At 35.3% G+C, this 10769-nt stretch overlaps 1 long non-coding RNA gene and 1 pseudogene across 2 annotated transcripts; both read left to right on the top strand.

Annotated features, from left to right (window-relative positions):
- Nucleotides 1–7954: 7954 nt before the first annotated feature.
- On the top strand, nucleotides 7955–9108 carry LOC114321783 (protein TOPLESS-RELATED PROTEIN 2 pseudogene; annotated as a pseudogene). The gene is made up of 4 exons (XR_014350280.1): nucleotides 7955–8092; nucleotides 8169–8264; nucleotides 8637–8764; nucleotides 8847–9108. The product of XR_014350280.1 is annotated as a protein TOPLESS-RELATED PROTEIN 2 pseudogene (transcript).
- A 166-nt stretch (nucleotides 9109–9274) lies between these two features.
- Nucleotides 9275–10403, top strand: LOC114321784 (uncharacterized). The gene is made up of 3 exons (XR_014351156.1): nucleotides 9275–9435; nucleotides 9568–9660; nucleotides 9768–10403. It is a non-coding gene; the product is annotated as an uncharacterized LOC114321784 (long non-coding RNA).
- Nucleotides 10404–10769: the final 366 nt, after the last annotated feature.

The following is a 10769-nucleotide window of genomic DNA, read 5'->3' as shown; positions in this document are numbered from 1 at the left end:
GTAGACAAATAATGAATAATAAAAAATAAAAGTTATTTGAAAAAGTTACTTCACAGCTTATTTAACAAACACTACTCAATAAGTTAAATCTATAATCTAACAGCTATACCAAATAGATTAACAATTTCTGATTAAAGTTATAATCTATAATCTGTTAAGTTATAATCTATAATCTATTTTAATAGCTACACCAAACAAGACCTATGTTAAAGAGCTTAGGAGAGAAGTGCCCATAGAGAGATTGTTTGAAGATGATCAAGTCTGCTAAATTTCTCTAAGAAGTCCAGTCTAGTCCAGAGAAATTTGAATTCCCAGAATTTCTCTAGAGTTGTGGCTGTGTTATTTTCTCTTTTCTTTGAGCTGTTGTTGACATAAGTGAGATCATAGGTGGCTAGTTTGCAGCTGTTGTATCTGCTTGTTGTCCAACTATTCTAGAAGGGTCAAATCAAGCCATTGATGGGTGGACTTGATACTTTTATTGCCTCATGCTACCTCCAGTTAATCATTTGTCATGTTGTGCATTTGTTTTGATGCTATCAAAGTGTTGTTGCTTCTATGGCTTTCATGGTGTTGCTACAGCTACTTATTTGATGTAAAAAGAAGAAGATGATGATGATGATGATGATGATGAAGGCTATCAAAGAATTTCTCTGGACAAATAATTTCTCTAGAGTGGTTTAAATTTTCTCTAGATCAGGTAAGAACAAAGTGAAGAAATTTTGAATTTCTCTAAAGTAGTTTGAATTTTCTCTGGAGTAGTTTGAATTTTCTCTTGATCAGATAAGAACAAAGCAAAGAAATTTTGAATTTCTCTGGAGTGCTTTGAATTTTCTCTTGATCAAGTAAGAACAAAACAAAGAAATTTTGAAGCCTCGTGAATGCACCCTGCAATAAATTACAGATTTATAGTTTAGAGAAATTCTCAACAATTCAAATTTATAGTCTAGAGAAATTCTCAATAATAATGAAGTCTTGTGAACCAGAATTTTTCTATGTAGACCAGAGAAAATTCGACAAAAGAAATTATCTGTGAACCAGAATTTCTTTGTGAAATCCAAAGAAAATTCGTCCAAAGAAATTCTTTAGATCGATGTTGAGAAACCTTAGACATTATGAAAATATTGAGTGTCCTTTATGCTATAAAATCTTAATACCAGGAATCTTAAAAAAAAAATCCCATTTATTTTGTTATAAGAGTCAAATCTATTATAAACATAATTTTTTAAAAATAATTTTTCCTTTATTTTTCAATATTCTAGCGAGATCATCTATATTATCAGTTTATATTTTTTTTAAATCATTTAATTATTAAAATCTCACCAAATAAAAATTTTAAATTGACTTTGATAACCCCAGAAATCAACGATTTAGAATGAGTCCAAGTGGCATACAGAGAACCCTTCAATTTGGACCAACCATGGAGGGGTCCTTTTATATATTTATATTCAGAGTAGTTAATATCGTTACCGTAGTTCGTAACGTCCAATGGTGGCGATTTTGTTGCAATTTTGGGTATATAGAATCAATGATTTTTCTATACACTACTATATTTTGAGTAATGCTAGGATTCCAAATAATCTATCAAATATTTTACGAAATCTCTCACATGGGTAAGGCCACACACATGTAGGTTTGTATGGGTTCTACACCTATGTGGAAGATTTGGTAAAACATTTGATAAATTATTTGAGTTCATCGTATTTTCCTTATATTTTTTTGCTCTCTCGAAAAATCTTGAGATTTGTTATTTGTGAACGAAGATGGAAGAGTTGCTGATTAGAGCTCATGAAAAGCGACTCATGAATACTTTTTTCTTTTTTAACTCTTCATTCTTGCCTTCTGTATCTTCAATGGCTTCTTTGGATTATTTTTAGTTATAACCGTACTTTGAAAATTGAGGTGGGCAATATAACTGTAAAAATTTTACTTTGTTCTATTAGGAGGAGTTTTGGGATCAAACCCTAACTTCTATATACATACATATATATACACACACACTAGCCAAGCTCTTGGGGTTTCTGCTGAAGTTGAGATTACAAGCCAAACTCTTGCTTTTTAGCCCTACCCAAGCAAAATGGAGTTAACATTTTAGGTAATCCCAGATAACACAGAATTACAGAGAACTGCCAACGCAAGAGAATTTTTTGATATTTGGTTACATGGTTAATTGTTGCTAATTATCTAAGAAGCATAGATATGATATGCAAAAAATATATAAATTTTTATATTTTATATATTTGAGTATTTCATCTAAAATAATGAAATAATACAATAACTAAGACTGAATTGTCACATATTCAGTAGCATGGCAATCACATACTTACAATTATAGTAGGCCATCCTATAACATAACAATTACAACTACAAGAGAAGCCGAAAAAAGCATACACAAGAAAGCAAGCAAAATGTTATATAGAAAACAATTAGAATACCAACGAAACTCAGTCGAAGAGAATGAAAAAGAATGACAGCCAAGCTCCATCCACCTAAACCAGTGATGGGACATCTTTCAAATAGTTATGTATTTGTTGAAATCAGTCTTTGATTCTACGTTAGCTGTCAAATTCTTTGGGTGGTTAAATAGAAGAGAGCATGAAGTTGTACCATTAAACTAGCCAAAAGATAAAAGCTCTCCAGATTGCACTCTCTCTCTCTAGTTTGAGAGTTTTTCTCTCTAAACTTTTCTCCTCCTAGGGTTTCCGACCGTGAGGCTGCCGGCGGTGGGGAAGGGGTTTCCGGCGGCCTTCGGCCCCTCACCCTTCCCCCTACCCCTCTTTTGCTCTTCCCTTTCCTTATTTTGCTTTCCCATAACTTGGAAGCTTGGGCTTTCCATCCTCTCCCTCCTTTGTGAGGTGTTTCTCCCACATCCATTCACTCCGGGAGTGGCCCCTTGGATCCGCGCCTTCTCCACTTTCACCGCCCCGTCGTCTTCTCCATAGCTTGACCGCCTCCTCTCCGCCGCCTCTTCCTCTTCATCTTCTCCATTCACGTCGGATCCGCCTCCCCCGTAGCCTTCATCGCCCTTTTTCCACCTCTCCAGCCGTCTTCATCGCCCTTCTCCGCCGCCTCTACATCTCCGGTCGTCTCCACGGCCGGATCCGCCGAAGCGGTTGCTGGTTTTGATTGGGTGTGGGTCTGTTTGTTTTGTTTGTTTTTCTTTTATTTTCTCTCATTTGGTTTGTGTTGGTTTTTGGGTTTGTGTGGTTCTGTTGGAGTCCATCTGTGCAATTTGTTATGCTTACCCTCTTCATGGTTGGGATCTATGAAATATTTCGGACATTCTCTATTGTCGATCTTTTATGATCGGCCCTACTTCGCAGTACGAGCACGAGTACAATATGTACGTCTGAATATTTTCATATTTCTTCTTCCTGAGTGCTTCTTGTTTTATTTTCACTTTGTATGGTGTAAGTCTTGGTTTGTTTGGACTCCTATAAGTGCCGTTTGGCTTTCTTAATTGACATATTTCTTCCGATCAAAAAAAAAAAAAAAAAACTAGCCAAAAGATTTCAAAATATAATTTAGAGTTTGACATCAAAATCTGGTTGCGTTATCCATAATTGTTTAATCGTATAAAATGTTCCTGAAGTTTGAAACAAGGATTCACTGTAACTAATGAATTTTTTAATATTCCAATTGATTTTATGTTGCATTGGATGCATTTTGCACCATGTCAAAATTCCTCTTCCTGCTTCCAAAAAGGGTGGGGTATTGCTAAACCTGGATGCAGTAAGCTTAAATTCAATTAATTGGGAAATTCAGAAAGGCATCTTGCGTCCTTTGTTTCCTCGCACATTCCCTTACATTCCTGGTAACTTCATTGATGTGTAGTCTAAATCTATATGTCATGATCTGATCCCGCCCCTAAGGATTAAGGTCATAACCGGCCAATAATCTTGAGATTATCACGGCCTCAAACAATTTCAGAAATATTAAAGGGGCCAAAACGGAAGCAGATTTAAAAGCTGTATCCAATGGGTTGTGCTTTCATGGTATAGCAAAATCATTCCAAAGGTATTTCATAATAACTCACACATATAAATAGAGTTAACATCTTATATACATCCAGGAACTTTCAGATATGCAGTTAGCCAAACAAAAACTCATATACATAGGTGATCCAACGTGTTCACCAAAATAGCAAAAGAGTAACAAAAGAACAAAAGGGACAAAAACAAAGTCTCGTGCGTGAGACATTCGGGCTGACTCCTCAAAAACTTGACTTCCTCTCGTAGTCTTCACTGACGCTGGGTTTGGATGTCTCTTTGCTCACCTACATACACATGAATGAGAATGAGCGAAAGCCTAGTAAATAATATCAAATAAGGAAGTTACATGAATGAAAATTTGTTAACAGACATATCAAACGGCCTTAGGGCCATTCATGTTTCTATCTAATACATTAAATGGCCTTAGGCCCAAACGTATCAAACGGTCTTGAGCCCAATTCATTCTTATCAAATGGCCTTAGGCCCAATTCGCTTATCTCAAATGGCTTTTGGCTCAATCATTCATGTCAAACGGCCTTTGGCCCAATCATTTTTATCAAACAGCCTTTGGCCCAATCATTCACATCAAATGGCCTTTGGCCCAATTATTCATGTCAAATGGCCTTTGACCCAATCATTTCTAGCAAACGGCCTTTGGCCCAATCATTCATGTCAAACGGCCTTTGACCCAATCATTTCTAGCAAACGCCCTTTGGCCCAATCATTCATGTCAAACAGCCTTTGGTCCAATCATTTCTGTCAAACGGCCTTTGGCCTAATCATTTGTATGACGAATATCCAATTCAATTTAATAACTCTATAGAACTCATACATAAGTGAGCATTTGGAAGTAGCATACTTCAATACATTCTTATTAAGATATTACTCACAGTGTTCTGCCGATGGATTTGCCCTTGCGCTTGACCCTACACATTTCATAACATATCGGGTTACAAGCGATTCAATCCGTTCTTAATTTATTTATTTCTCTTAGGCCTCTTTCTTATCCTTTTAGGTCGTTTACAATGCCCAATGCATGCCTAAGAGTGTTTAGAAATGAAAGAGAATGGAAAACAAACATAAAACACCTTGTCAAAATTTCTAAAATAGGGCTCTCCGCTCGAGCGCAGCTTTGGTCGCTCGAGCGGGCTGCAAAACTCTGTAAAGATACTGGTTACATGAATTTCATGCTCGAGCGAGATTTCTAACGCTTGAGCGGGGAGTTTTGCAAAACAAGGTTCGTTCAAGCGTAAGGATCGCGCTTGAGTCACAGTGCAAATTTTTGCAAAACTTCTACGAGCTAAGTTTTCATGCTCGAGCAAGACTTTCCTCGCTCGAGCAGACAAGTCGAATTCTTGGTTTTTCAGAATTCTATTTAAGCTTCAAAACTCAACCCCCATGGCTCCAAAACTTGCAATTCTATACCAAAAATGTAGACAAACATTGTGTGACAATAAAACTTAGATAATTTGAAATCAATTGTCCCAAAATCATGGTTCATCTCCCAAATTTCCAAAAACCATTTCAAGTTCTTCAAAGTTCATGAAATCAAGTTACATATCTTGCTTGAATTATGCATGCATGTAACTTATTGATTCTATTTCTATTTCAAATGGTACAAATGATGTTCATACTCATGGAGCTTAACAAAACCATACTTGCATGCATGATTTGGCACTCAATTTCTCATAATTAACATGCTACATGCTAGATTATGCAAATTCATGGAAATTCTCTACATGCATGGTTATATTGACTTCAAATTCATCATATTCAATTCAATTCTTGTAATTCATTTCATATCTTGCTTGAATTCACTCAATTATGAACTTAAATTCATGAAGTTGAGTTCAGTTACTCACCTAGAGGCTCCAATCCTCACAAATGTAGTTAAATCTTGTACCAATTCCTTTAGCCTTCCAAATTCTTAGCAAAGTCTTCAATTTTGGCCCCTCTCTCTGTCTCTCTAACAAGTGCACTCTCTCTCTCTCTTTAGTGTATTCTCTGCCAAAATGAGTTCAAAGTAAGGAACTTGAGTGTATATAAGCCTATTTATAGGCTTGCCTAACCCAATTGATTAAGGCTAAGTAATGGTGCTCTAATTCAATCATATTGAATCTAATTATTTTGAGAAAATTAATTTTTAATTAAATTTTACCGTAGGTTCTAAGAATTATGTTGAGCACAAAAATACAGTCAATTTCACTTTCTGATGCCTCTACGGCCTTCAATTTAAATTCTATAGTGAACTGATAGGAATTCAAACACACACAATCATATAAGTAGCACTCAAAATCATATTAAGCGCATAACCACAATCATGATTAAGATTAATTAACATAACACGGGACAGGGTTATCACACTATACCTCAATTATTTCTTAGAGTACCTTTTCTTTTATGAGCTTGTATGTTTCTACACCTATCTTTTGTTTTCCTAACCGAACTATGTCTTGCCTCAATTTTAAAGCTGGATATCAGTTATTTCAGGGCTTTTTGTTCTTTACTCTTACAAATTGAATAGTTTGTTAAAGGGTGTGTTATTAGAATGTATTTTCCCCTTCAAATGGACCCTCATTGTGGCATTAATTCTTTGCTAATATGGTATATCTAGGGGCGTATCTGTCGTGAAGAATCTGATTTCTTCATTGTACCCTCCCTCCTGGAACCTGAATGTGGCATTGATGTTACTTGATTTATATCTTTAAACTAGAAAGAGCCAGTAATATTTATACAAACTAAGCTCTTACTAGTAAAAACTTTTATATTATCTGATCAACCATTGGTAGAGGAGACACTACAAGAAATTAGTGATTTAGGGACTAATATTTAGAGACCAATTGAATTTAGTCTCTAAAAACCATCATTTAGAGACCAAAATAAATTTGAAGAGAAAATTATACAAACACCGTATATTCTTTTATGATAGTCTAAAAAAAATTATTTGAAGACTTTTAGGGACCAAAAAAGTTAAAGTTTATGTTGATTTGAGCACATGACCCCGTGTGTGAGGTTGGCAAAAGCCAGAGACGAATTACTTTGGTTGCTAAAGGTCGTCAAATACGCGCTTCACTCGATCGATCCCTCCATCAGTTGTCAAATATGTGCATTCTTAAGCTGGATTCCTTCCTTCACTACAATCGGTCTCAGCTAGGGCTCAATCAATCTTAGCTATTTCCTCTGTCTAGGACTCAATCAATCGATCTTCAGCTTCGATCGATCAATCGATCTTTGTGCTCAAAGCAGTTAGGACTCAATCAATTGATCTTTAGCTTTGATCGATCTCAGCTAGGACTCAATCGATCTTCAGCTTCAATCCGAATCGATCTTTGTGCCGCCTCGTATCATAATCGATCTTCACCTCATTTCTGAATCGATCTGAGTTCTTTGGCTTCAATCCGAAGGTAAATAGCGATTTGGTATGTTTTCAATCTCTTTCTCTCTACACAGACACATCATATATACATGTACATATCTATATATATACTCCTCTGTATTCATTCAAATTGCTTGAATTTGAAATTCTGTATTCATTCATAGCTATATAGGTACTTGATTTCATATATATATATATATATATATTGTTGTACATGCATATGTATACTAGATTTGTGCTTTTGATTTTGGTGGTGAAGATTCTTGCTATAATATGTGACTGTTAATGAACTGTGGAGAAAGATGCTATGACGTTACATACATAAGCTGAATAATGAAAACAATGGCAGAAAATAAACAAAGCCGAACAAGTTCTACAATTGTCACCAACTCTAATGAATTCTAAAGGAGTCCAGAAGTTTTTTTTTTTTTTTTCTTTGAGAAAATTTTTTTGATCATACTACAACAAAGGAGAATTAAGTAGAAAAAAAGAAAACTACTATACTCAATTGCACTAATTCATCTCTCCTAAGAATTAAATTATTTTCAAAATTCTAGATAGAATGAATTGGGATTAACGCTTTCTTGAATTGGGATTAAATTATTTTTGGTTGCCTTCATGGTTTTGACAGATTGATGCTCATACTGGTAATGTTAGCGATCTTGCTTTCTCTCACCCAAACAAACAACTATGCGTTATAACTTGTGGGGAGGACAAGACTATTAAGGTTCGGGTTTATTGGGTATTTTCTTTCATGGAATGGTGAAACTGTGGACTGCAATCATAAAATCTCATGTCTGTAGGTCTGGGATGTTGCCACTGGTTCTAAGTAGTACACTTTCGAGGGTCATCAGTTACCTGTTTATTCTGTGTGCCCACATACTAAGGAAAACATTCAGGTATCCTTTTTGTTCAAGGCTTACTTTGTGACTTTCCGTACAAGGGACCTTGACCGAAAAAAGGGTTACCCAAAGAGTTCAAAGTTAGAACTCCTCAATTCTTTTTTCTTTTTCTAATTCAGAATAACCCTTATTCATTTTTTATATTAATGAATTATTACTTCATTTCAAATGTTTTGGAATTAGAAACTTTCTTGCAAGTTTGAACTATTTTACAATGCTATTCCAATTTGTTCTGTAACATCTGTTATCTATCTAAAAATATGAGGAATGTCACACTCAAATCCTCACTTTATGAGTGGTGTTCTACGCGGTCGTTAGACCTTTCCAATCTATTTCTTATAATTAAGGATCTTTCTTTTTCTCTATCAGTTCATCTTTTTGACGGGTATTGATGGGAAGATTAAGGCATGGTTGTATGATAATTTGGGTTCAAGAGCTGATTATGATGCCCCAGGACATCCTTGCACAACAATGGCTTACAGTGCTGATGGGACAAGGTATATATAGGATAGGCTGTTAATTCACAAGAGGATCTGTGCTTCATTTGCATCTTTTCTGATCATGTTGAAAACTCTGTAGGTTGTTCTCATGTGGGACTAGCAAGGAAGGAGAATCATACATTGTAGAATGGAATGAAAGTGAAGGAGCTGTCAAGCGGACATATCATGGTCTTGGGAAGCGGTCTGTTGGGGTTGTGCAATTTGATACAACAAAAGACAGATTTTTGGCTGCTGGTGACAAGTTTGTAATCAAATTTTGGGACATGGATAATGTTAACCTCTTGACAACTACTGATGCAGAGGGTGGATTACCGGTAATAATCAAATTGCATCTCTTTTAGATTTGCTTCCCATCTTTCTGGAGAATGTCTTGGTGTAAAGTAATAATCCTTGTATAAAAAACCTCTCAGGCTTCGCCTTGCATTCGGTTTAATAAGGAAGGAACATTGTTGGCTGTCTCAACAAGTGTAAATATTTTAGTTTATATTCTTTTTTGGTTGGTTGTTTATTCTTTTCATCAAATTCATATGTTAGACATTGATGTGTTTTTTCTATACGCCAACATTTTAGAAGTCTCCCTATGATGGAATCAGCCCTTGCAAACCCACATGAAGATATCGAAAAAGAGGCGATACCTGTGTCAATTATGGGATGATAAGACGTACCAGGTAATTGTTGAACACACTTGTAATGCACTTGCACACACTTGGGCTGCTGATGATGCTACAGCTGCTGTTGTTACTGAGCATTTGGGCACATGGACTTGATTTCTTTTGAATATATTTTTACACTTCATGCAGGAGAAATGTCAGAAAAACAAGGAAAATCGGTTTGAGCTTAAAGTCCTCCATACAACTGGCTCAAAGGCATTTAGAAAGGTGCAATACGATGAGGTAAACAACTGACCTTTAAATCATAGGGTCTGCATGGCACTTTCTTTATTTCTTTTATTTGGTGATGTATGTACTCCATAGGATACTAACTATAAAGGTTTTGACAGCGAGACAAGGATGGAAAGGAGCTTGGACTTGTTGATTTGTATCACAAGACACACTTTAGTCAGAAAAGGCAAGCATGGGTCCATAATGAAGCTCAAATTAGACATGTAAGAATTTTCTGATGTTAAATATAAGTATTTTCCTATTAATGATTACTCAACTAAGGCTCATGTGTTGTGAATCTTTAGCACTAAGAATGAACAATGTAAATGATTAGGACTAGATCATCCATGGGGTTTTTGAGTTACAAGTGGCTACTAGATTATGTCCTTGCTGCTCTGGCTGTGTATTTGGTATTTGGCAATATAGAGAAGCCTACCTATTGGTTACGTGCTTAGATTATGATAACCTTATTGTGTTGATTCTAGGTGACTCTCTTGTTGTGTTGATTCTTATTATAGCTCACTACTACTCCAAGTACACTGAGATAACGTGTTTTTTCATTATTTGTAACTTATTTGATTATGAATGACTATTGATTATTTAATGAGGTTATGTTGTGTTGATTCTTATTATTTGATTTTTCTTTTTGAATTTTGGATTGCAGGGATGTCCAAAGGGTGTCACACCTAAGTACAGCTTGAAGCCTCTTGTGCCAAGGCTGTCTGATATAAAGCCTGATATTGATGTTGAGAAATTGTTTTTTTAGAGATTCTCTTTGAAGAAACTATTGCTATTCTTCATTTAAACTGTTACTACTTTGATTTGAATTTGGAAACTTTCAGTTTCAATTTTTGTAAAATTTTACTTTCTATATACTCATTATGGTTTGAGAATAGAGTGCGTTTGATATGTGAATGTCAATTTTTTTTTAATATGATTGGATGACATTTAATTTTGTGCATTTTAAGCTATGAGATTAAATGATTACAAAATTTTAATTTTGATTTTTAGCGACAAAAATATGTTGTAGAGAAAGTTATATGTCTTTTAGCAACACTACAAGAAAAAGCATTTTTGCTGACCACTTTTAGCTACCAAAACTAATTTAGTCACCAAAAGTC

This window comes from Camellia sinensis, chromosome 14 (genome assembly GCF_055761805.1).
Source record: "Camellia sinensis isolate YWXY chromosome 14, ASM5576180v1, whole genome shotgun sequence".
Taxonomy (NCBI): domain Eukaryota; kingdom Viridiplantae; phylum Streptophyta; class Magnoliopsida; order Ericales; family Theaceae; genus Camellia; species Camellia sinensis.
Note: the sequence above shows the minus strand (reverse complement) of the source record. Positions and strands in the feature narration are given on the sequence as shown.